Genomic DNA, 23,685 nt, shown 5'->3' on the forward strand with positions numbered 1-23,685 from the left:
GCACGTCCCGACGTAGAGCTGAAAGTAAGCTAAATCCCGACGTAGAGGCCAACGCACGTCCCGACGTAGAGGCCAACGCACGTCCCGACGTAGAGGCCAACGCACGTCCCGACGTAGAGCTGAAAGTAAACTAAATCCCGACGTAGAGCCCAACGCACGTCCCGACGTAGAGCCCAACGCACGTCCCGACGTAGAGCCCAACGCACGTTCCGACGTAGCGCCCAACGCACGTCTTGACGTAGAGCTGAAAGTTAGCTAACTACAGATGTAGAGCCCAACGCATGTCCCGACGTAGAGCTGAAAGTTAGCTAACTACAGACGTAGAGCCCAACGCACGTCCCGACATAGAGCTGAAAGTTAGCTAACTACAGACGTAGAGCCCAACGCACGTCCCGACGTAGAGCCCAACGCACGTCCCGACGTAGAGCCCAACGCACGTCCCGACGTAGAGCTGAAAGTAAGCTAAATCCCGACGTAGAGCGCAACGCACGTCCCGACGTAGAGCCCAACGCACGTCCCGACGTAGACCTGAAAGTAAGCTAAATCCCGACGTAGAGCCCAACGCACGTCCCGACGTAGAGCTGAAAGTAAGCTAAATCCCGACGTAGAAGCCAACGCACGTCCCGACGTAGAGGCCAACGCACGTCCCGACGTAGAGCTGAAAGTAAGCTAATTCCCGACGTAGAGCCCAACGCACGTCCCGACGTAGAGCCCAACGCACGTCCCGACGTAGAGCCCAACGCACATCCCGACATAGAGCCCAACGCACATCCGGACGTAGAGCTGAAAGTAAGCTAAATTCCGACGTAGCGCCCAACGCACGTCCCGAAGTAGCGCCCAACGCACGTCCCGACGTAGCGCCCAACGCACGTCCCGACGTAGCATCCAACGCACGTCCCGACGTAAGCTGAAAGTAAGCTAAATCCCGACGTAGAGGCCAACGCACGTCCCGACGTAGAGGCCAACGCACGTCCCGACGTAGAGGCCAACGCACGTCCCGACGTAGAGCTGAAAGTAAGCTAAATCCCGACGTAGAGCCCAACGCACGTCCCGACGTAGAGCCCAACGCACGTCCCGACGTAGAGCCCAACGCACGTTCCGACGTAGCGCCCAACGCACGTCTTGACGTAGAGCTGAAAGTTAGCTAACTACAGATGTAGAGCCCAACGCACGTCCCGACGCAGAGCTGAAAGTTAGCTAACTACAGACGTAGAGCCCAACGCACGTCCCGACATAGAGCAGAAAGTTAGCTAACTACAGACGTAGAGCCCAACGCACGTCCCGACGTAGAGCCCAACGCACGTCCCGACGAAGAGCCCAACGCACGTCCCGACGTAGACCTGAAAAGTAAGCTAAATCCCGACGTAGAGCCCAACGCATGTCCCGACGTAGAGCCCATCGCACGTCCCGACGTAGACCTGAAAGTAAGCTAAATCCCGACGTAGAGCCCAACGCACGTCCCGACGTAGTGCTGAAAGTAAGCTAAATCCCGACGTAGAGGCCAACGCACGTCCCGACGTAGAGGCAAACGCACGTCCCGACGTAGAGGTGAAAGTAAGCTAAATCCCGACGTAGAGGCCAACGCACGTCCCGACGTAGAGCCCAACGCACGTCCCGACGTAGAGCCCAACGCACATCCCGACAGAGAGCCCAACGCACATCCCGACGTAGAGCCCAACGCACGTCCCGACGTAGAGCTGAAAGTAAGCTAAATCCCGACGTAGAGCCGCAACGCACGTCCCGACGTAGAGGCCAACGCACGTCCCGACGTAGCGCCCAACACACGTCCCGACGTAGAGGCCAACGCACGTCCCGACGTAGAGCTGAAAGTAAGCTAAATCCCGACGTAGAGCCAACGCACGACCCGACGTAGAACCCAACGCACGTCCCGACGTACAGCCCAACGCACGTCCCGACGTAGAGCTGAAAGTTAGCTAACTACAGACGTAGAGCCCAACGCACGTCCCGACGTAGAGCAGAAAGTTTGCTAACTACAGACGTAGAGCCCAACGCACGTCCCGACGTAGAACCCAACGCACGTCCCGACGTAGAGCCCAACGCACGTCCCGACGTAGAGCCCAACGCACGTCCCGACGTAGAGCTGAAAGTAAGCTAAATCCCGACGTAGAGGCCAATGCACGTCCCGACGAAGAGCTGAAAGTAAGCTAAATCCCGACGTAGAGGCCAATGCACGTCCCGACGTAGAGCTGAAAGTAAGCTAAATCCCGACGTAGAGGCCAACGCACGTCCCGACGTAGAGGCCAACGCACGTCCCGACGTAGAGCTGAAAGTAAGCTAAATCCCGACGTAGAGGCCAACGCACGTCCCGACGTAGAGTCCAACGCACGTCCCGACGTAGAGCTGAAAGTAAGCTAAATCCCGACGTAGAGCCCAACGAACGTCCCGACGTAGAGCCCAACGCACGTCCCGACGTAGAGCCCAACGCACATCCCGACATAGAGCCCAACGCACATCCCGACGTAGAGCTGAAAGTAAGCTAAATTCCGACGTAGCGCCCAACGCACGTCCCGACGTAGCGCCCAACGCACGTCCCGACGTAGCATCCAACGCACGTCCCGACGTAGAGCTGAAAGTAAGCTAAATCCCGACGTAGAGCCCAACGCACGTCCCGACGTAGAGCCCAACGCACGTCCCGACGTAGAGCCCAACGCACGTTCCGACGTAGCGCCCAACGCACGTCTTGACGTAGAGCTGAAAGTTAGCTAACTACAGATGTAGAGCCCAACGCACGTCCCGACGCAGAGCTGAAAGTTAGCTAACTACAGACGTAGAGCCCAACGCACGTCCCGACATAGAGCTGAAAGTTAGCTAACTACAGACGTAGAGCCCAACGCACGTCCCGACGTAGAGCCCAACGCACGTCCCGACGTAGAGCCCAACGCACGTCCCGACGTAGACCTGAAAAGTAAGCTATATCCCGACGTAGAGCCCAACGCATGTCCCGACGTAGAGCCCAACGCACGTCCCGACGTAGACCTGAAAGTAAGCTAAATCCCGACGTAGAGCCCAACGCACGTCCCGACGTAGAGCTGAAAGTAAGCTAAATCCCGACGTAGAGGCCAACGCACGTCCCGACGTAGAGGCAAACGCACGTCCCGACGTAGAGGTGAAATTAAGCTAAATCCCGACGTAGAGGCCAACGCACGTCCCGACGTAGAGCCCAACGCACGTCCCGACGTAGAGCCCAACGCACATCCCGACATAGAGCCCAACGCACATCCCGACGTAGAGCCCAAGACACGTCCCGACGTAGAGCTGAAAGTAAGCTAAATCCCGACGTAGAGCCCAACGCACGTCCCGACGTAGAGGCCAACGCACGTCCCGACGTAGCGCCCAACGCACGTCCCGACGTAGAGGCCAACGCACGTCCCGACGTAGAGCAGAAAGTAAGCTAAATCCCGACGTAGAGCCCAACGCACGTCCCGACGTAGAGCCCAACGCACGTCCCGACGTACAGCCCAACGCACGTCCCGACGTAGAGCTGAAAGTTAGCTAACTACAGACGTAGAGCCCAACGCACGTCCCGACGTAGAGCAGAAAGTTAGCTAACTACAGACGTAGAGCCCAACGCACGTCCCGACGTAGAACCCAACGCACGTCCCGACGTAGAGCCCAACGCACGTCCCGACGTAGAGCCCAACGCACGTCCCGACGTAGAGCTGAAAGTAAGCTAAATCGCGAAGTAGAGGCCAATGCACGTCTCGACGTAGAGCTGAAAGTAAGCTAAATCCCGACGTAGAGGCCAATGCACGTCCCGACGTAGAGCTGAAAGTAAGCTAAATCCCGACGTAGAGGCCAACGCACGTCCCGACGTAGAGGGCAACGCACGTCCCGACGTAGAGCTGAAAGTAAGCTAAATCCCGACGTAGAGGCCAACGCACGTCCCGACGTAGAGCTGAAAGTAAGCTAAATCCCGACGTAGAGCCCAACGCACGTCCCGACGTAGAGCCCAACGCACGTCCCGACGTAGAGCCCAACGCACATCCCGACATAGAGCCCAACGCACATCCCGACGTAGAGCTGAAAGTAAGCTAAATTCCGACGTAGCGCCCAACGCACGTCCCGAAGTAGCGCCCAACGCACGTCCCGACGTAGCGCCCAACGCACGTCCCGACGTAGAGCTGAAAGTTAGCTAACTACAGATGTAGAGCCCAACGCACGTCCCGACGTAGAGCCCAACGCACGTCCCGACGTAGAGCCCAACGCACGTCCCGACGTAGAGCTGAAAGTAAGCTAAATCCCGACGTAGAGCCCAACGCACGTCCCGACGTAGAGCACAACGCACGTCCCGACGTAGACCTGAAAGTAAGCTAAATTCCGACGCAGAGCCCAACGCACGTCCCGACGTAGACCCCAACGCAGGTCCCGACGTAGAGCCCAACGCACGTCCCGACGTAGAGCCCAACGCACGTCCCGACGTAGAGCCCAACGCACGTCCCGACGTAGAGCTGAAAGTTAGCAAACTACAGACGTAGAGCCCAACGCACGTCCCGACCTAGAACCCAACGCACGTCCCGACGTAGAGCCCAACGCACGTCCCGACGTAGAGCCAAACGCACGTCCCGACGTAGAGCTGAAAGTAAGCTAAATGCCGACGTAGAGGCCAACGCACGTCCCGACGTAGAGCTGAAAGTAAGCTAAATCCCGACGTAGAGCCCAACGCACGTCCCGACGTAGAGCCCAACGCACGTCCCGACGTAGAGCTGAAAGTAAGCTAAATCCCGACGTAGAGCCCAACGCACGTCCCGACGTAGAGCCCAACGCACGTCCCGACGTAGAGCTGAAAGTTAGCTAACTACAGACGTAGAGCCCAACGCACGTCCCGACGTAGAGCCCAACGCACGTCCCGACGTAGAGCTGAAAGTAAGCTAAATCCCGACGTAGAGCCCAACGCACGTCCCGACGTAGAGCTGAAAGTAAGCTAAATCCCGACGTAGAGGCCAACGCACGTCCCGACGTAGAGCCCAACGCACGTCCCGACGTAGACCTGAAAAGTAAGCTAAATCCCGACGTAGAGCCCAACGCACGTCCCGACGTAGAGCCCAACGCACGTCCCGACGTAGACCTGAAAGTAAGCTAAATCCCGACGTAGAGCCCAACGCACGTCCCGACGTAGAGCTGAAAGTAAGCTAAATCCCGACGTAGAGGCCAACGCACGTCCCGACGTAGAGGCCTACGCACGTCCCGACGTAGAGCTGAAAGTAAGCTAAATCCCGACGTAGAGGCCAACGCACCTCCCGACGTAGAGGCCAACGCACGTCCCGACGTAGAGCTGAAAGTAAGCTAAATCCCGACGTAGAGCCCAACGCACGTCCCGACGTAGAGCCCAACGGACGTCCCGACGTAGAGCCCAACGCACATCCCGACATAGAGCCCAACGCACATCCCGACGTAGAGCTGAAAGTAAGCTAAATTCCGACGTAGCGCCCAACGCACGTCCCGAAGTAGCGCCCAACGCACGTCCCGACGTAGCGCCCAACGCACGTCCCGACGTAGAGCCCAACGCACGTCCCGACGTAGAGCTTAAAGTAAGCTAAATCCCGACGTAGAGCCCAACGCACGTCCCGACGTAGAGCCCAAGGCACGTCCCGACGTAGAGCTGAAAGTTAGCTAACTACAGACGTAGAGCCCAATGCACGTCCCGACGTAGAGCTGAAAGTTAGCTAACTAGAGACGTAGAGCCCAACGCACGTCCCGACGTAGAACCCAACGCACGTCCCGACGTAGAGCCCAACGCACGTCCCGACGTAGAGCCCAACGCACGTCCCGACGTAGAGCTGAAAGTAAGCTAAATGCCGACGTAGAGGCCAACGCACGTCCCGACGTAGTGCTGAAAGTAAGCTAAATCCCGACGTAGAGCCCAACGCACGTCCCGACGTAGAGCCCAACGCACGTCCCGACGTAGAGCTGAAAGTAAGCTAAATCCCGACGTAGAGCCCAACGCACGTCCCGACGTAGAGCCCAACGCACGTCCCGACGTAGAGCCCAACGCACATCCCGACATAGAGCCCAACGCACATCCCGACGTAGAGCTGAAAGTAAGCTAAATTCCAACATAGCGCCCAACGCACGTCCCGAAATAGCGCCCAACGCACGTCCCGACGTAGCGCCCTACGCACGTCCCGACGTAGCATCCAACGCACGTCCCGACGTAGAGCTGAAAGTAAGCTAAATCCCGACGTAGAGGCCAACGCACGTCCCGACGTAGAGGCCAACGCACGTCCCGACGTAGAGGCCAACGCACGTCCCGACGTAGAGCTGAAAGTAAGCTAAATCCCGACGTAGAGCCCAACGCACGTCCCGACGTAGAGCCCAACGCACATCCCGACGTAGAGCCCAACGCACGTTCCGACGTAGCGCCCAACGCACGTCTTGACGTAGAGCTGAAAGTTAGCTAACTACAGATCTAGAGCCCAACGCACGTCCCGACGTAGAGCTGAAAGTTAGCTAACTACAGACGTAGAGCCCAACGCACGTCCCGACATAGAGCTGAATGTTAGCTAACTACAGATGTAGAGCCCAACGCACGTCCCGACGTAGAGCCCAACGCACGTCCCGACGTAGAGCTGAAAGTAAGCTAAATCCCGACGTAGAGCCCAACGCACGTCCCGACGTAGAGCCCAACGCACGTCCCGACGTAGACCTGAAAGTAAGCTAAATCCCGACGTAGAGCCCAATGCACGTCCCGACGTAGACCCCAACGCACGTCCCGACGTAGAGCCCAACGCACGTCCCGACGTAGAGCCCAACGCACGTCCCGACGTAGAGCCCAACGCACGTCCCGACGTAGAGCTGGAAGTTAGCAAACTACAGACGTAGAGACCAACGCACGTCCCGACCTAGAACCCAACGCACGTCCCGACGTAGAGCCCAACGCACGTCCCGACGTAGAGCCAAACGCACGTCCCGACGTAGAGCTGAAAGTAAGCTAAAAGCCGACGTAGAGGCCAACGCACGTCCCGACGTAGAGCTGAAAGTAAGCTAAATCCCGACGTAGAGCCCAACGCACGTCCCGACGTAGAGCTGAAAGTAAGCTAAATCCCAACGTAGAGGCCAACGCACGTCCCGACGTAGAGGCCAACGCACGTCCCGACGTAGAGCTGAAAGTAAGCTAAATCCCGACGTAGAGGCCAACGCACGTCCCGACGTAGAGGCCAACGCACGTCCCGACGTAGAGCTGAAAGTAAGATAAATCCCGACGTAGAGCCCAACGCACGTCCCGACGTAGAGCCCAACGCACGTCCCGACGTAGAGCCCAACGCACATCCCGACATAGAGCCCAACGCACATCCCGACGTAGAGCTGAAAGTAAGCTAAATTCCGACGTAGCGCCCAACGCACGTCCCGAAGTAGCGCCCAACGCACGTCCCGACGTAGCGCCCAACGCACGTCCCGACGTAGCATCCAACGCACGTCCCGACGTAGAGCTGAAAGTAAGCTAAATCCCGACGTAGAGGCCAACGCACGTCCCGACGTAGAGCCCAACGCACGTCCCGACGTAGAGGCCAACGCACGTCCCGACGTAGAGCTGAAAGTAAGCTAAATCCCGACGTAGAGCCCAACGCACGTCCCGACGTAGAGCCCAACGCACGTCCCGACGTAGAGCCCAACGCACGTTCCGACGTAGCGCCCAACGCACGTCTTGACGTAGAGCTGAAAGTTAGCTAACTACAGATGTAGAGCCCAACGCACGTCCCGACGTAGAGCTGAAAGTTAGCTAACTACAGACGTAGAGCCCAACGCACGTCCCGACATAGAGCTGAAAGTTAGCTAACTACAGACGTAGAGCCCAACGCACGTCCCGACGTAGTGCCCAACGCACGTCCCGACGTAGAGCCCAACGCACGTCCCGACGTAGACCTGAAAAGTAAGCTAAATCCCGACGTAGAGCCCAACGCACGTCCCGACGTAGAGCCCAACGCACGTCCCGACGTAGACCTGAAAGTAAGCTAAATCCCGACATAGAGCCCAACGCACGTCCCGACGTAGAGCTGAAAGTAAGCTAAATCCCGACGTAGAGGCCAACGCACGTCCCGACGTAGAGGCCAACGCACGTCCCGACGTAGAGCTGAAAGTAAGCTAAATCCCGACGTAGAGCCCAACGCACGTCCCGACGTAGAGGCCAACGCGCGTCCCGACGTAGAGCTGAAAGTAAGCTAAATCCCGACGTAGAGCCCAACGCACGTCCCGACGTAGAGCCCAACGCACGTCCCGACGTAGAGCCCAACGCACATCCCGACATAGAGCCCAACGCACATCCCGACGTAGAGCTGAAAGTAAGCTAAATTCCGACGTAGCGCCCAACGCACGTCCCGAAGTAGCGCCCAACGCACGTCCCGACGTAGCGCCCAACGCACGTCCCGACGTAGAGCCCAACGCACGTCCCGACGTAGAGCTTAAAGTAAGCTAAATCCCGACGTAGAGCCCAACGCACGTCCCGACGTAGAGCCCAACGCACGTCCCGACGTAGAGCTGAAAGTTAGCTAACTACAGACGTAGAGCCCAACGCACGTCCCGACGTAGAGCTGAAAGTTAGCTAACTACAGACGTAGAGCCCAACGCACGTCCCGACGTAGAACCCAACGCACGTCCCGACGTAGAGCCCAACGCACGTCCCGACGTAGAGCCCAAAGCACGTCCCGACGTAGAGCTGAATGTAAGCTAAATGCCGACGTAGAGGCCAACGCACGTCCCGACGTAGTGCTGAAAGTAAGCTAAATCCCGACGTAGAGCCCAACGCACGTCCCGACGCAGAGCCCAACGCACGTCCCGACGTAGAGCTGAAAGTAAGCTAAATCCCGACGTAGAGCCCAACGCACGTCCCGACGTAGAGCCCAACGCACGTCCCGACGTAGAGCCCAACGCACATCCCGACATAGAGCCCAACGCACATCCCGACGTAGAACTGAAAGTAAGCTAAATTCCAACATAGCGCCCAACGCACGTCCCGAAGTAGCGCCCAACGCACGTTCCGAAGTAGCGCCCAACGCACGTCCCGACGTAGCGCCCAACGCACGTCCCGACGTAGCATCCAACGCACGTCCCGACGTAGAGCTGAAAGTAAGCTAAATCCCGACGTAGAGGCCAACGCACGTCCCGACGTAGAGGCCAACGCACGTCCCGACGTAGAGGCCAACGCACGTCCCGACGTAGAGCTGAAAGTAAGCTAAATCCCGACGTAGAGCCCAACGCACGTCCCCACGTAGAGCCCAACGCACATCCCGACGTAGAGCCCAACGCACGTTCCGACGTAGCGCCCAACGCACGTCTTGACGTAGAGCTGAAAGTTAGCTAACTACAGATGTAGAGCCCAACGCACGTCCCGACGTAGAGCTGAAAGTTAGCTAACTACAGACGTAGAGCCCAACGCACGTCCCGACATAGAGCTGAATGTTAGCTAACTACAGACGTAGAGCCCAACGCACGTCCCGACGTAGAGCCGGAAGTTAGCTAACTACAGACGTAGAGCCCAACGCACGTCCCGACGTAGAACCCAACGCACGTCCCGACGTAGAGCCCAACGCACGTCCCGACGTAGAGCCCAAAGCACGTCCCGACGTAGAGCTGAATGTAAGCTAAATGCCGACGTAGAGGCCAACGCACGTCCCGACGTAGTGCTGAAAGTAAGCTAAATCCCGACGTAGAGCCCAACGCACGTCCCGACGCAGAGCCCAACGCACGTCCCGACGTAGAGCTGAAAGTAAGCTAAATCCCGACGTAGAGCCCAACGCACGTCCCGACGTAGAGCCCAACGCACGTCCCGACGTAGAGCCCAACGCACATCCCGACATAGAGCCCAACGCACATCCCGACGTAGAGCTGAAAGTAAGCTAAATTCCAACATAGCGCCCAACGCACGTCCCGAAGTAGCGCCCAACGCACGTCCCGACGTAGCGCCCAACGCACGTCCCAACGTAGCATCCAACGCACGTCCCGACGTAGAGCTGAAAGTAAGCTAAATCCCGACGTAGAGGCCAACGCACGTCCCGACGTAGAGGCCAAAGCACGTCCCGACGTAGAGGCCAACGCACGTCCCGACGTAGAGCTGAAAGTAAGCTAAATCCCGACGTAGAGCCCAACGCACGTCCCGACGTAGAGCCCAACGCACATCCCGACGTAGAGCCCAACGCACGTTCCGACGTAGCGCCCAACGCACGTCTTGACGTAGAGCTGAAAGTTAGCTAACTACAGATGTAGAGCCCAACGCACGTCCCGACGTAGAGCTGAAAGTTAGCTAACTACAGACGTAGAGCCCAACGCACGTCCCGACATAGAGCTGAATGTTAGCTAACTACAGACGTAGAGCCCAACGCACGTCCCGACGTAGTGCCCAACGCACGTCCCGACGTACAGCCCAACGCACGTCCCGACGTAGAGCTGAAAGTAAGCTAAATCCCGACGTAGAGCCCAACGCACGTCCCGACGTAGAGCCCAACGCACGTCCCGACGTAGACCTGAAAGTAAGCTAAATCCCGACATAGAGCCCAACGCACGTCCCGACGTAGAGCTGAAAGTAAGCTAAATCCCGACGTAGAGGCCAACGCACGTCCCGACGTAGAGGCCAACGCACGTCCCGACGTAGAGCTGAAAGTAAGCTAAATCCCGACGTAGAGCCCAACGCACGTCCCGACGTAGAGGCCAACGCGCGTCCCGACGTAGAGCTGAAAGTAAGCTAAATCCCGACGTAGAGCCCAACGCACGTCCCGACGTAGAGCCCAACGCACGTCCCGACGTAGAGCCCAACGCACATCCCGACATAGAGCCCAACGCACATCCCGACGTAGAGCTGAAAGTAAGCTAAATTCCGACGTAGCGCCCAACGCACGTCCCGAAGTAGCGCCCAACGCACGTCCCGACGTAGCGCCCAACGCACGTCCCGACGTAGAGCCCAACGCACGTCCCGACGTAGAGCTTAAAGTAAGCTAAATCCCGACGTAGAGCCCAACGCACGTCCCGACGTAGAGCCCAACGCACGTCCCGACGTAGAGCTGAAAGTTAGCTAACTACAGACGTAGAGCCCAACGCACGTCCCGACGTAGAGCTGAAAGTTAGCTAACTACAGACGTAGAGCCCAACGCACGTCCCGACGTAGAACCCAACGCACGTCCCGACGTAGAGCCCAACGCACGTCCCGACGTAGAGCCCAAAGCACGTCCCGACGTAGAGCTGAATGTAAGCTAAATGCCGACGTAGAGGCCAACGCACGTCCCGACGTAGTGCTGAAAGTAAGCTAAATCCCGACGTAGAGCCCAACGCACGTCCCGACGCAGAGCCCAACGCACGTCCCGACGTAGAGCTGAAAGTAAGCTAAATCCCGACGTAGAGCCCAACGCACGTCCCGACGTAGAGCCCAACGCACGTCCCGACGTAGAGCCCAACGCACATCCCGACATAGAGCCCAACGCACATCCCGACGTAGAACTGAAAGTAAGCTAAATTCCAACATAGCGCCCAACGCACGTCCCGAAGTAGCGCCCAACGCACGTTCCGAAGTAGCGCCCAACGCACGTCCCGACGTAGCGCCCAACGCACGTCCCGACGTAGCATCCAACGCACGTCCCGACGTAGAGCTGAAAGTAAGCTAAATCCCGACGTAGAGGCCAACGCACGTCCCGACGTAGAGGCCAACGCACGTCCCGACGTAGAGGCCAACGCACGTCCCGACGTAGAGCTGAAAGTAAGCTAAATCCCGACGTAGAGCCCAACGCACGTCCCCACGTAGAGCCCAACGCACATCCCGACGTAGAGCCCAACGCACGTTCCGACGTAGCGCCCAACGCACGTCTTGACGTAGAGCTGAAAGTTAGCTAACTACAGATGTAGAGCCCAACGCACGTCCCGACGTAGAGCTGAAAGTTAGCTAACTACAGACGTAGAGCCCAACGCACGTCCCGACATAGAGCTGAATGTTAGCTAACTACAGACGTAGAGCCCAACGCACGTCCCGACGTAGAGCCGGAAGTTAGCTAACTACAGACGTAGAGCCCAACGCACGTCCCGACGTAGAACCCAACGCACGTCCCGACGTAGAGCCCAACGCACGTCCCGACGTAGAGCCCAAAGCACGTCCCGACGTAGAGCTGAATGTAAGCTAAATGCCGACGTAGAGGCCAACGCACGTCCCGACGTAGTGCTGAAAGTAAGCTAAATCCCGACGTAGAGCCCAACGCACGTCCCGACGCAGAGCCCAACGCACGTCCCGACGTAGAGCTGAAAGTAAGCTAAATCCCGACGTAGAGCCCAACGCACGTCCCGACGTAGAGCCCAACGCACGTCCCGACGTAGAGCCCAACGCACATCCCGACATAGAGCCCAACGCACATCCCGACGTAGAGCTGAAAGTAAGCTAAATTCCAACATAGCGCCCAACGCACGTCCCGAAGTAGCGCCCAACGCACGTCCCGACGTAGCGCCCAACGCACGTCCCAACGTAGCATCCAACGCACGTCCCGACGTAGAGCTGAAAGTAAGCTAAATCCCGACGTAGAGGCCAACGCACGTCCCGACGTAGAGGCCAAAGCACGTCCCGACGTAGAGGCCAACGCACGTCCCGACGTAGAGCTGAAAGTAAGCTAAATCCCGACGTAGAGCCCAACGCACGTCCCGACGTAGAGCCCAACGCACATCCCGACGTAGAGCCCAACGCACGTTCCGACGTAGCGCCCAACGCACGTCTTGACGTAGAGCTGAAAGTTAGCTAACTACAGATGTAGAGCCCAACGCACGTCCCGACGTAGAGCTGAAAGTTAGCTAACTACAGACGTAGAGCCCAACGCACGTCCCGACATAGAGCTGAATGTTAGCTAACTACAGACGTAGAGCCCAACGCACGTCCCGACGTAGAGCCCAACGCACGTCCCGACGTACAGCCCAACGCACGTCCCGACGTAGAGCTGAAAGTAAGCTAAATCCCGACGTAGAGCCCAACGCACGTCCCGACGTAGAGCCCAACGCACGTCCCGACGTAGACCTGAAAGTAAGCTAAATCCCGACCTAGAGCCCAACGCACGTCCCGACGTAGACCCAAACGCACGTCCCGACGTAGAGCCCAACGCACGTCCCGACGTAGAGCCCAACGCACGTCCCGACGTAGAGCTGAAAGTTAGCAAACTACAGACGTAGAGCCCAACGCACGTCCCGACCTAGAACCCAACGCACGTCCCGACGTAGAGCCCAACGCACGTCGCGACATAGAGCCAAACGCACGTCCCGACTTAGAGCTGAAAGTAAGCTAAATGCCGACGTAGAGGCCAACGCACGTCCCGACGTAGAGCTGAAAGTAAGCTAAATCCCGACGTAGAGCCCAACGCACGTCCCGACGTAGAGCCCAACGCACGTCCCGACGTAGAGCTGAAAGTAAGCTAAATCCCGACGTAGAGCCCAACGCACGTCCCGACGTAGAGCCCAACGCACGTCCCGACGTAGAGCTGAAAGTTAGCTAACTACAGACGTAGAGCCCAACGCACGTCCCGACGTAGAGCCCAACGCACGTCCCGACGTAGAGCTGAAAGTAAGCTAAATCCCGACGTAGAGCCCAACGGACGTCCCGACGTAGAGCTGAAAGTAAGCTAAATCCCGACGTAGAGGCCAACGCACGTCCCGACGTAGAGCCCAACGCGCGTCCCGACGTAGACCTGAAAAGTAAGCTAAATCCCGACGTAGAGCCCAACGCACGTCCCGACGTAGAGCCCAACGCACGTCCCGACGTAGACCTGAAAGTAAGCTATATCCCGACGTAGAGCCCAACGCACGTCCCGACGTAGACCCCAACGCACGTCCCGACGTAGAGCCCAACGCACGTCCCGACGTAGAGCCCAACGCACGTCCCGACGTAGAGCTGAAAGTTAGCAAACTACAGACGTAGAGCCCAACGCACGTCCCGACCTAGAACCCAACGCACGTCCCGACGTAGAGCCCAACGCACGTCCGGACGTAGAGCCAAACGCACGTCCCGACTTAGAGCTGAAAGTAAGCTAAATGCCGACGTAGAGGCCAACGCACGTCCCGACGTAGAGCTGAAAGTAAGCTAAATCCCGACGTAGAGCCCAACGCACGTCCCGACGTAGAGCCCAACGCACGTCCCGACGTAGAGCTGAAAGTAAGCTAAATCCCGACGTAGAGCCCAACGCACGTCCAGACGTAGAGCCCAACGCACGTCCCGACGTAGAGCTGAAAGTTAGCTAAATACAGACGTAGAGCCCAACGCACGTCCCGACGTAGAGCCCAACGCACGTCCCGACGTAGAGCTGAAAGTAAGCTAAATCCCGACGTAGAGCCCAACGGACGTCCCGACGTAGAGCTGAAAGTAAGCTAATACCCGACGTAGAGGCCAACGCACGTCCCGACGTAGAGCCCAACGCGCGTCCCGACGTAGACCTGAAAAGTAAGCTAAATCCCGACGTAGAGCCCAACGCACGTCCCGACGTAGAGCCCAACGCACGTCCCGACGTAGACCTGAAAGTAAGCTAAATCCCGACGTAGAGCCCAACGCACGTCCCGACGTAGAGCTGAAAGTAAGCTAAATCCCGACGTAGAGGCCAACGCACGTCCCGACGTAGAGGCCAACGCACGTCCCGACGTAGAGCTGAAAGTAAGCTAAATCCCGACGTAGAGGCCAACGCACGTCCCGACGTAGAGGCCAACGCACGTCCCGACGTAGAGCTGAAAGTAAGCTAAATCCCGACGTAGAGCCCAACGCACGTCCCGACGTAGAGCCCTACGCACATCCCGACATAGAGCCCAATGCACATCCCGACGTAGAGCTGAAAGTAAGCTAAATTCCGACGTAGCGCCCAACGCACGTCCCGAAGTAGCGCCCAACGCACGTCCCGACGTAGCGCCCAACGCACGTCCCGACGTAGAGCCCAACGCACGTCCCGACGTAGAGCTTAAAGTAAGCTAAATCCCGACGTAGAGCCCAACGCACGTCCCGACGTAGAGCTGAAAGTTAGCTAACTACAGAAGTAGAGCCCAACGCACGTCCCGACGTAGAACCCAACGCACGTCCCGACGTAGAGCCCAACGCACGTCCCGACGTAGAGCTGAAAGTAAGCTAAATGCCGACGTAGAGGCCAACGCACGTCCCGAAGTAGTGCTGAAAGTAAGCTAAATCCCGACGTAGAGCCCAACGCACGTCCCGACGTAGAGGCCAATGCACGTCCCGACGTAGAGCTGAAAGTAAGCTAAATCCCGACGTAGAGCCCAACGCAAGTAGCGACGTAGAGCCCAACGCACGTCCCGACGTAGAGCCCAACGCACGTCCCGACGTAGAGCTGAAAATTAGCTAACTACAAAAGTAGAGCCCAACGCACGTCCCGACGTAGAGCCCAACGCACGTCCCGACGTAGAGCTGAAAGTTAGCTAACTACTGACGTAGAGCCCAACGCACGTCCCGACGTAGAGCCCAACGCACGTCCCGACGTAGAGCTGAAAGTAAGCTAAATCCCGACGTAGAGCCCAACGCACGTCCCGACGTAGAGGCCAACGCACGTCCCGACGTAGACCTGAAAGTAAGCTAAATCCCACGTAGAGCCCAACGCACGTCCCGACGTAGAGCCCAAAGCACGTCCCGACGTAGAGCCCAACGCACATCCCGACATAGAGCCCAACGCACATCCCGACGTAGAGCTGAAAGTAAGCTAAATTCCGACGTAGCGCCCAACGCACGTCCCGAAGTAGCGCCCAACGCACGTCCCGACGTATCGCCCAACGCACGTCCCGACGTAGAGCCCAACGCACATCCCGACGTAGAGCTGAAAGTAAGCTAAATCCCGACGTAGAGCCCAACGCACGTCCCGACGTAGAGGCGAACGCACGTCCCGACGTAGCGCCCAACGCACGTCCCGACGTAGAGGCCAACGCACGTCCCGACGTAGAGCTGAAAGTAAGCTAAATCCCGACGTAGAGCCCAACGCACGTCCCGACGTAGAGCCCAACGCACGTCCCGACGTACAGCCCAACGCACGTCCCGACGTAGAGCTGAAAGTTAGCTAACTACAGACGTAGAGCCCAACGCACGTCCCGACGTAGAGCAGAAAGTTAGCTAACTACAGACGTAGAGCCCAACGCACGTCCCGACGTAGAACCCAAAGCACGTGCCGACGTAGAGCCCAACGCACCTCCCGACGTAGAGCCCAACGCACGTCCCGACATAGAGCCCAACGCACGTCCCGACGTAGAGCCCAACGCACGTCCCGACGTAGAGCTGAAAGTAAGCTAAATCCCAACGTAGAGCCCAACGCACGTCCCGACGTAGAGCCCAACGCACGTCCCGACGTAGAGCCCAACGCACGTCCGGAAGTAGAGCCCAACGCACGTCCCGACGTAGAGCTGAAAGTCAGCTAAATCCCGACGTAGAGCCCAACGCACGTCCCGACGTAGAGCCCAACGCACGTCCCGACGTAGAGCTGAAAGTAAGCTAAATCCCGACGTAGAGCCCAACGCATGTCCCGACGTAGAGCCCAATGCACGTCCCGACGTAGAGCTGAAAGTAAGCTAAATCCCGACGTAGAGCCCAACGCACGTCCCGACGTAGAGCCCAACGCACGTTTCGTCATAGAGCCCAAAGCACGTCCCGAAGTAGAGCTGAAAGTTAGCTAACTACAGACGTAGAGCCCAACGCGCGTCCCGACGTAGAGGCCAACGCGTGTCCCTACGTAGAGCCCAACGCACGTCCCGACGTAGAGCTGAAAGTAAGTTAATCCCGACGTAGAGGCCAACGCACGTCCCGACGTAGAGCCCAACGCACGTCCCGACGTAGCGCCCAACGCACGTCCCGACGTAGAGGCCAACGCACGTCCCGACGTAGAGCTGAAAGTAAGCTAAATCCCGACGTAGAGCCCAACGCACGTCCCGACGTAGAGCCCAACACACGTCCCGACGTAGAGGGCAACGCACGTCCCGACGTAGAGCTGAAAGTAAGCTAAATGCCGACGTAGAGGCCAACGCACGTCCCGACGTAGAGCTGAAAGTAAGCTAAATCCCGACGTAGAGCCCAACGCACGTCCCGACGTAGAGCCCAACGCACGTCCCGACGTAGAGCTGAAAGTAAGCTAAATCCCGACGTAGAGCCCAACGCACGTCCCGACGTAGAGCCCTACGCACATCCCGACATAGAGCCCAATGCACATCCCGACGTAGAGCTGAAAGTAAGCTAAATTCCGACGTAGCGCCCAACGCACGTCCCGAAGTAGCGCCCAACGCACGTCCCGACGTAGCGCCCAACGCACGTCCCGACGTAGAGCCCAACGCACGTCCCGACGTAGAGCTTAAAGTAAGCTAAATCCCGACGTAGAGCCCAACGCACGTCCCGACGTAGAGCTGAAAGTTAGCTAACTACAGAAGTAGAGCCCAACGCACGTCCCGACGTAGAACCCAACGCACGTCCCGACGTAGAGCCCAACGCACGTCCCGACGTAGAGCTGAAAGTAAGCTAAATGCCGACGTAGAGGCCAACGCACGTCCCGAAGTAGTGCTGAAAGTAAGCTAAATCCCAACGTAGAGCCCAACGCACGTCCCGACGTAGAGCCCAACGCACATCCCGACGTAGAGCTGAAAGTAAGCTAAATCCCGACGTAGAGCCCAACGCAAGTAGCGACGTAGAGCCCAACGCACGTCCCGACGTAGTGCCCAACGCACGTCCCGACGTAGAGCTGAAAATTAGCTAACTACAAAAGTAGAGCCCAACGCACGTCCCGACGTAGAGCCCAACGCACGTCCCGACGTAGAGCTGAAAGTTAGCTAACTACTGACGTAGAGCCCAACGCACGTCCCGACGTAGAGCCCAACGCACGTCCCGACGTAGAGCTGAAAGTAAGCTAAATCCCGACGTAGAGCCCAACGCACGTCCCGACGTAGAGGCCAACGCACGTCCCGACGTAGACCTGAAAGTAAGCTAAATCCCACGTAGAGCCCAACGCACGTCCCGACGTAGAGCCCAAAGCACGTCCCGACGTAGAGCCCAACGCACATCCCGACATAGAGCCCAACGCACATCCCGACGTAGAGCTGAAAGTAAGCTAAATTCCGACGTAGCGCCCAACGCACGTCCCGAAGTAGCGCCCAACGCACGTCCCGATTATCGCCCAACGCACGTCCCGACGTAGAGCCCAACGCACATCCCGACGTAGAGCTGAAAGTAAGCTAAATCCCGACGTAGAGCCCAACGCACGTCCCGACGTAGAGGCGAACGCACGTCCCGACGTAGCGCCCAACGCACGTCCCGACGTAGAGGCCAACGCACGTCCCGACGTAGAGCTGAAGGTAAGCTAAATCCCGACGTAGAGCCCAACGCACGTCCCGACGTAGAGCCCAACGCACGTCCCGACGTACAGCCCAACGCACGTCCCGACGTAGAGCTGAAAGTTAGCTAACTACAGACGTAGAGCCCAACGCACGTCCCGACGTAGAGCAGAAAGTTAGCTAACTACAGACGTAGAGCCCAACGCACGTCCCGACGTAGAACCCAAAGCACGTCCCGACGTAGAGCCCAACGCACCTCCCGACGTAGAGCCCAACGCACGTCCCGACATAGAGCCCAACGCACGTCCCGACGTAGAGCCCAACGCACGTCCCGACGTAGAGCTGAAAGTAAGCTAAATCCCAACGTAGAGCCCAACGCACGTCCCGACGTAGAGCCCAACGCACGTCCCGACGTAGAGCCCAACGCACGTCCGGAAGTAGAGCCCAACGCACGTCCCGACGTAGAGCTGAAAGTCAGCTAAATCCCGACGTAGAGCCCAACGCACGTCCCGACGTAGAGCCCAACGCACGTCCCGACGTAGAGCTGAAAGTAAGCTAAATCCCGACGTAGAGCCCAACGCATGTCCCGACGTAGAGCCCAATGCACGTCCCGACGTAGAGCTGAAAGTAAGCTAAATCCCGACGTAGAGCCCAACGCACGTCCCGACGTAGAGCCCAACGCACGTTTCGTCATAGAGCCCAAAGCACGTCCCGAAGTAGAGCTGAAAGTTAGCTAACTACAGACGTAGAGCCCAACGCGCGTCCCGACGTAGAGGCCAACGCGTGTCCCTACGTAGAGCCCAACGCACGTCCCGACGTAGAGCTGAAAGTAAGTTAATCCCGACGTAGAGGCCAACGCACGTCCCGACGTAGAGCCCAACGCACGTCCCGACGTAGCGCCCAACGCACGTCCCGACGTAGAGGCCAACGCACGTCCCGACGTAGAGCTGAAAGTAAGCTAAATCCCGACGTAGAGCCCAACGCACGTCCCGACGTAGAGCCCAACACACGTCCCGACGTAGAGGGCAACGCACGTCCCGACGTAGAGCTGAAAGTAAGCTAAATGCCGACGTAGAGGCCAACGCACGTCCCGACGTAGAGCTGAAAGTAAGCTAAATCCCGACGTAGAGCCCAACGCACGTCCCGACGTAGAGCCCAACGCACGTCCCGACGTAGAGCTGAAAGTAAGCTAAATCCCGACGTAGAGCCCAACGCACGTCCCGACGTAGAGCCCAACGCACGTCCCGACGTAGAGCCCAACGCACGTCCCGACGTAGAACTGAAAGTAAGCTAAATCCCGACGTAGAGCCCAACGCACGTCCCGACGTAGACCCCAACGCACGTCCCGACGTAGAGCCCAATGCACGTCCCGACGTAGAGCTGAAAGTAAGCTAAATCCCGACGTAGAGGCCAACGCACGTCCCGACGTAGAGCCCAACGCACGTTCCGACGTAGCGCCCAACGCACGTCTTGACGTAGAGCTGAAAGTTAGCTAACTACAGATGTAGAGCCCAACGCACGTCCCGACGTAGAGCTGAAAGTTAGCTAACTACAGACGTAGAGCCCAACGCACGTCCCGACATAGAGCTGAAAGTTAGCTAACTACAGACGTAGAGCCCAACGCACGTCCCGACGTAGAGCCCAACGCACGTCCCGACGTAGAGCCCAACGCACGTCCCGACGTAGAGCTGAAAGTAAGCTAAATCCCGACGTAGAGCGCAACGCACGTCCCGACGTAGAGCCCAACGCACGTCCCGACGTAGACCTGAAAGTAAGCTAAATCCCGACGTAGAGCCCAACGCACGTCCCGACGTAGAGCTGAAAGTAAGCTAAATCCCGACGTAGAGGCCAACGCACGTCCCGACGTAGAGGCCAACGCACGTCCCGACGTAGAGCTGAAAGTAAGCTAAATCCCGACGTAGAGGCCAACGCACGTCCCGACGTAGAGGCCAACGCACGTCCCGACGTAGAGCTGAAAGTAAGCTAATTCCCGACGTAGAGCCCAACGCACGTCCCGACGTAGAGCCCAACGCACGTCCCGACGTAGAGCCCAACGCACATCCCGACATAGAGCCCAACGCACATCCCGACGTAGAGCTGAAAGTAAGCTAAATTCCGACGTAGCGCCCAACGCACGTCCCGAAGTAGCGCCCAACGCACGTCCCGACGTAGCGCCCAACGCACGTCCCGACGTAGCATCCAACGCACGTCCCGACGTAAGCTGAAAGTAAGCTAAATCCCGACGTAGAGGCCAACGCACGTCCCGACGTAGAGGCCAACGCACGTCCCGACGTAGAGGCCAACGCACGTCCCGACGTAGAGCTGAAAGTAAGCTAAATCCCGACGTAGAGCCCAACGCACGTCCCGACGTAGAGCCCAACGCACGTCCCGACGTAGAGCCCAACGCACGTTCCGACGTAGCGCCCAACGCACGTCTTGACGTAGAGCTGAAAGTTAGCTAACTACAGATGTAGAGCCCAACGCACGTCACGACGCAGAGCTGAAAGTTAGCTAACTACAGACGTAGAGCCCAACGCACGTCCCGACATAGAGCAGAAAGTTAGCTAACTACAGACGTAGAGCCCAACGCACGTCCCGACGTAGAGCCCAACGCACGTCCCGACGAAGAGCCCAACGCACGTCCCGACGTAGACCTGAAAGTAAGCTAAATCCCGACGTAGAGCCCAACGCATGTCCCGACGTAGAGCCCAACGCACGTCCCGACGTAGACCTGAAAGTAAGCTAAATCCCGACGTAGAGCCCAACGCACGTCCCGACGTAGTGCTGAAAGTAAGCTAAATCCCGACGTAGAGGCCAACGCACGTCCCGACGTAGAGGCAAACGCACGTCCCGACGTAGAGGTGAAAGTAAGCTAAATCCCGACGTAGAGGCCAACGCACGTCCCGACGTAGAGCCCAACGCACGTCCCGACGTAGAGCCCAACGCACATCCCGACAGAGAGCCCAACGCACATCCCGACGTAGAGCCCAACGCACGTCCCGACGTAGAGCTGAAAGTAAGCTAAATCCCGACGTAGAGCCCAACGCACGTCCCGACGTAGAGCCCAACGAACGTCCCGACGTAGCGCCCAACACACGTCCCGACGTAGAGGCCAACGCACGTCCCGACGTAGAGCTGAAAGTAAGCTAAATCCCGACGTAGAGCCCAACGCACGACCCGACGTAGAACCCAACGCACGTCCCGACGTACAGCCCAACGCACGTCCCGACGTAGAGCTGAAAGTTAGCTAACTACAGACGTAGAGCCCAACGCACGTCCCGACGTAGAGCAGAAAGTTAGCTAACTACAGACGTAGAGCCCAACGCACGTCCCGACGTAGAACCCAACGCACGTCCCGACGTAGAGCCCAACGCACGTCCCGACGTAGAGCCCAACGCACGTCCCGACGTAGAGCTGAAAGTAAGCTAAATCCCGACGTAGAGGCCAATGCACGTCCCGACGTAGAGCTGAAAGTAAGCTAAATCCCGACGTAGAGGCCAACGCACGTCCCGACGTAGAGGCCAACGCACGTCCCGACGTAGAGCTGAAAGTAAGCTAAATCCCGACGTAGAGGCCAACGCACGTCCCGACGTAGAGGCCAACGCACGTCCCGACGTAGAGCTGAAAGTAAGCTAAATCCCGACGTAGAGCCCAACGCACGTCCCGACGTAGAGCCCAACGCACGTCCCGACGTAGAGCCCAACGCACATCCCGACATAGAGCCCAACGCACGTCCCGACGTAGAGCTGAAAGTTAGCTAACTACAGACGTAGAGCCCAACGCACGTCCCGACGTAGAGCAGAAAGTTAGCTAACTACAGACGTAGAGCCCAACGCACGTCCCGACGTAGAACCCAAAGCACGTCCCGACGTAGAGCCCAACGCACCTCCCGACGTAGAGCCCAACGCACGTCCCGACATAGAGCCCAACGCACGTCCCGACGTAGAGCCCAACGCACGTCCCGACGTAGAGCTGAAAGTAAGCTAAATCCCAACGTAGAGCCCAACGCACGTCCGGAAGTAGAGCCCAACGCACGTCCCGACGTAGAGCTGAAAGTCAGCTAAATCCCGACGTAGAGCCCAACGCACGTCCCGACGTAGAGCCCAACGCACGTCCCGACGTAGAGCTGAAAGTAAGCTAAATCCCGACGTAGAGCCCAACGCATGTCCCGACGTAGAGCCCAATGCACGTCCCGACGTAGAGCTGAAAGTAAGCTAAATCCCGACGTAGAGCCCAACGCACGTCCCGACGTAGAGCCCAACGCACGTTTCGTCATAGAGCCCAAAGCACGTCCCGAAGTAGAGCTGAAAGTTAGCTAACTACAGACGTAGAGCCCAACGCGCGTCCCGACGTAGAGGCCAACGCGTGTCCCTACGTAGAGCCCAACGCACGTCCCGACGTAGAGCTGAAAGTAAGTTAATCCCGACGTAGAGGCCAACGCACGTCCCGACGTAGAGCCCAACGCACGTCCCGACGTAGCGCCCAACGCACGTCCCGACGTAGAGGCCAACGCACGTCCCGACGTAGAGCTGAAAGTAAGCTAAATCCCGACGTAGAGCCCAACGCACGTCCCGACGTAGAGCCCAACACACGTCCCGACGTAGAGGGCAACGCACGTCCCGACGTAGAGCTGAAAGTAAGCTAAATGCCGACGTAGAGGCCAACGCACATCCCGACGTAGAGCTGAAAGTAAGCTAAATCCCGACGTAGAGCCCAACGCACGTCCCGACGTAGAGCCCAACGCACGTCCCGACGTAGAGCTGAAAGTAAGCTAAATCCCGACGTAGAGCCCAACGCACGTCCCGACGTAGAGCCCAACGCACGTCCCGACGTAGAGCCCAACGCACGTCCCGACGTAGAACTGAAAGTAAGCTAAATCCCGACGTAGAGCCCAACGCACGTCCCGACGTAGACCCCAACGCACGTCCCGACGTAGAGCCCAACGCACGTCCCGACGTAGAGCTGAAAGTAAGCTAAATCCCGACGTAGAGCCCAACGCACGTCCCGACGTAGAGCCCAACGCACGTCCCGACGTAGAGCCCAACGCACGTCCCGACGTAGAGCTGAAAGTAAGCTAAATCCCGACGTAGAGCCCAACGCACGTCCCGACGTAGAGCTGAAAGTAAGCTAAATCCCGACGTAGAGGCCAACGCACGTCCCGACGTAGAGGCCAACGCACGTCCCGACGTAGAGCTGAAAGTAAGCTAAATCCCGACGTAGAGGCCAACGCACGTCCCGACGTAGAGCCCAACGCACATCCCGGCGTAGAGCTGAAAGTAAGCTAAATCCCGACGTAGAGCCCAACGCACGTCCCAACGTAGAGCCCAACGCACGTCCCGACGTAGAGCCCAACGCACATCCCGACATAGAGCCCAACGCACATCCCGACGTAGAGCTGAAAGTAAGCTAAACTCCGATGTAGCG

The sequence above is a fragment of the Leptosomus discolor genome, chromosome 15 (genome assembly GCF_034619465.1).
Source record: "Leptosomus discolor isolate bLepDis1 chromosome 15, bLepDis1.hap2, whole genome shotgun sequence".
Taxonomy (NCBI): Eukaryota; Metazoa; Chordata; class Aves; order Leptosomiformes; family Leptosomidae; genus Leptosomus; species Leptosomus discolor.